Raw genomic sequence first — 4255 nt, forward strand, 5'->3', positions numbered from 1 at the left:
CTCACTGATCATCTCTGTCTGTTACTAGGAGGGTGTTACTGTCTATATCTCTCACTGATCATCTCTGTCTGTTACTAGGAGGGCGTTACTTTCAATTCAATTCAATTCAATTCAAGGGGCTTTATTGGCATGGGAAACRTGTGTTAACATTGCCAAAGCAAGTGAGGTAGATAATATACAAAAGTGAAATAAACAATAAAAATTAACAGTAAACATTACACATACAGAAGTTTCAAAACAAACACTGTCTATATCTCTCACTGATCATCTCTGTCGTGTTCTCCCATTCCCTCACTTGCTCCCTCCCTCCCTCCCCTTTCTCTCTTTCTCTCTCCCCCTCCTCTCCCTCTCTCTTTCTCTCTCCGTAGCGTAAAGGCTGTTGATACTGTAAATGAGCTCCACTTCGCTGATCATCGTCATCAGGACATCCTACGCTGGTGGAACACTCCCGGGGGTGGCGATGCGTAACCGACTGACCTAAGTGACCATTAATAGACACTCCTGGAGGGTAATATACTGGACCGATCTGCCATGTTGTTGTTCAGTGGAGTCTAATGAAACCTCTCATTCAGGAGCGGGCAACAGAAAAATTAACATTTCAACAAAAGGGGGAAGTAAGAGGTGGAGTCCCGGCAAGTGGAGGAGAGGAGAGCACGTCTCCGTCTGTCTTCATGACCTCATTATGACCTCATGCTACAGTACAACTCCATCTCAGTGATGCTACGTTGATGAAGTCGTTCAGTACTCGCTTCCCATCTCGTTATGGTGAATCATCCCTTCCTACTGATTGGTTTGTTAATTAATTGTTAGTGTATGGTTGATTTACAGTTAAAGTGCATTGGGGAAATATTCAGTCCCCTTGACGTTTTTCCACATTTTGTTACGTTACAGCCTTATTCGAAAAATGGATTCAATAGTTTTTTTTTACCCCTCATCAATCTACACACAAAACATGCAAAAACATGTTTTTAGACATTTGTGAAAACGTATWAAAAAAAAAAAATTGTAATATGACATTTACATAAGTATTCAGACCCTTTACTCAGTACTTTGTTGAAGCACGTTTGGCAGCGATTACAGCCTTGAGTCTTCTTGGGTATGACGCTACAAGCTTGGCATACCTGTATAGGGAGTTTCTCCCATTCTTCTCTGCAGATCCTCTCAAGCTCTGTCAGGTTGGATGGGGAGCGTCGCTGCACAGCTATTTTCAGGTCTCTCCAGAGAGATTCAATCGGGTTCAAGTCCGGGTTCTGGCTGGGCCACTCAAGGACATTCAGAGACTTGTACCGAAGCGACTCCTGCATTGTCTTGGCTGTGTGCTTAGGGTCGTTGTCCTGTTGGAAGGTGAACCTTCGGCCCAGTCTGAGGTCCTGAGGGCGCTGGAGCAGGTTTTCATCAAGGATCTCTCTGTACATTGCTCCGTTCACATTTCTCGTGTTCCTGACTAGTCTCCCTGTCCCTGCCGCTGAAAAACATCCTCTCAGCATGATGCTGCCACCACCACCGTGCTTCACCGTAGGAAAGGTCCCAGGTTTCCTCCAGACTTGAGGCTTKGCATTCAGGCCAAAGAGTACAATCTTCGTTTCATCAGACCAGAGAATCTTGTTTCTCATGGTCTGAGAGTCTTTAGGTGCCTTTTGGAAAACTCCAAGTGGACTGGCATGTGCTTTTTAGAGAGGAGTGGCTTCCGTCTGGCCACTCTACCATAAAGGTCTGATTGGTGGAGTGCTGCAGAGACGGTTGTCCTTCTGGAAGGTTCTCCCATCTCCACAGAGGATCTCTGGAGCTCTGTCAGAGTGACCATCGGGTTATTGGTCACCTCCGTGACCAAGGCGCTTCTCTCTGGTTATTCAGTTTAGCCAGGTCGCCAGCTCTAGGAAGAGTCTTGGTKGTTCCAAACTTCTTCCATTTAAGAATGATGGAGGCCACTGTGTTCTTGGGGGCCTTCAATGCTGCAGAATGTTTTTTCCCCCAGATCTGTGCTTTGACACAATCCTGTCTCGGAGCTCTACGGACAATACCTTCAACCTCATGGCTTGGTTTTTGCTCTGACATGCACTGTCAACTGTGGGATCTTATATAGACAGATGTGTGCCTTTCCAAATCATGTCCAATCAAATTGAATTTTCCACAAGTGGACTCCAATCAAGTTGTAAAAACATCTCAAGAATGGTTAATGGAAACAGAATGCACCTGAGATCCATTTCAAATCTCATAGCAAAAGGGTCTGAATACCTATGTAAATAAGGTATTTTTAATTTATTTATTATTTTACAAATATTCAACAACCTGTTTTTGCTTTGTCATTATGGGATATTGTGTGTAGATTGCTGAGGGAAAAAATATATTTTATGAAATTTAAAATAAGGCTGTAACGTAAAACGAAATGTGAAAAATGTCCAAAGGCACTGCTTTTCTCTCCTCTGTCTGTCTCTCTCTCTCTGTGAGAAAAACGAATGGGAAGTGAGGAGTACAAATGTTTTTCAAAACATTTTAGCCTTGAGTATTAAAGTGTGTGTGGGTGAGTGTGTGTGTGTGTGTGTGTGTGTGTATTCACAGACAAAGCGATCAGAGCAGACAGAGGAAACAGCAACAGAGAGGGCTTCGTTCTGGTGAGACACACAACATCAAGCTGTGACACGAACCATCGTTCCCGTGTCTGAGATGTTCAACTTCCATTCAGCTCGTTATTCTGTTTTTAGACCATTTTGTTTCTGTATTTTTATTATTTTATTTATTTATGTATGTATTTATTTTATATTTAGTATGTTTTTATTTAACTAGGCAAGTCAGTTAAGAACAAATTCTTATTTACAATGACGGCCTAGGAACGGTGTGTTAACTGCCTTGTTCAGGGGCAGAACGACAGATTCTTGTCAGCTCGGGGATYYGATCTAGCAACCTTGCGGTTACAGGCCCAACGCCCTAACTACCAGGCTACCTTACCGCATTCCTTATACTGATTCCTTATCAATAAAATCATACCTGTATTCATACTACATAACCGAATGTATGTGGACACCTGCTCATCGAACATCTCATTCCAAAATCATAGGCATTAATATGGAGTTGGTCCCACCCTTTGCTGCTATAACAGCCTCCACTCTTCTGGGAAGGCTTTCCACTAGATGTTGGAACATTGCTACGGGAACTTGCTTCCATTCAGTGAAGAGCATTAGTGCGGTCGGGCACTGATGTTGGGTGATTAGTCCTGGCTCACAGTCGGTATTCCAATTCATCCCAAAGGTGTTCGATGGGGTTTAGGTCAGGGCACTGTGCAAGTCAGTCAAGTTCTTCCACATCAATCTCGACAAAACTAAATTTCTGTATGGACCTCGCTTTGTGCCGGTGCATTGTCATGCTGAAACAGGAAGGGCCTTCCCCAAACTGTTGCACAAAGTTGGAAGCCCTCAGCGATCGTCTAGAATGTCATTGTATGCGTAGCGTTGAGACTTTCTTCCTTCAGAGGCAGTTTGGAAATCGGTAAGTGAGTGTGCAACTGAGGACAGATCGATTGTTAAGTGCTGCGAGCTTCACGCCTTGCGGTTGTTCGCTCCGAGACGTCTCCACTTCACAATAACATCACTTACAGTTGACCGGGCAGCTGTAAGCAGGGCAGAAATATGTTGGTGGCATGTTGCAAGTCACTGAGTTTCATTACGGCTATCTACTGCCAATGTTTTCTGCGGAGATTGCATGCTGTGTGCATCGATTATTACTCACCTGTCAGTACGGGTGAGGCTTAATGGCCGTATCCACTCATATAGGGGTGTCCGAATACTGTACCTTTGGCATATCGTAGTGATATGTATTGGTATCAGATGGAGACAGTGATACCACTAAGCTGTATGACCGAGGAGACTTAGGATCGGTACCGATCAAGGTATCATGTGACAGTCCTACACTAAGCTGTTATGACGAGATGACCGATCAGGTCGATCAATGGTGACAGTCTTACCACTAAGCTGTATGACAGATGACCCGATCAGGTGATCATTGGTGACAGTCTACCACTAAGCTGTATGACGAGGATGACCCGATCAGGTGATCATGGTGACAGTCTACCACTAAGCTGTATGACGAGGATGACCCGAGGCTCAGAATCAACGGTCTCAAATTCCACTTCAGATACAGTGTGATCTTATCAGGTAATGATCTTATCAGGTAATGATCTTATCAGGTAATGACCTGAAGCCTGGCCTACTCCAAGACCATCATCACTGCATGAGGGGGACTGAGGAGGATGAACACAGAT

The sequence above is a fragment of the Salvelinus sp. IW2-2015 genome, unplaced genomic scaffold (assembly GCF_002910315.2).
Source record: "Salvelinus sp. IW2-2015 unplaced genomic scaffold, ASM291031v2 Un_scaffold1235, whole genome shotgun sequence".
Classification (NCBI taxonomy): Eukaryota; Metazoa; Chordata; class Actinopteri; order Salmoniformes; family Salmonidae; genus Salvelinus; species Salvelinus sp. IW2-2015.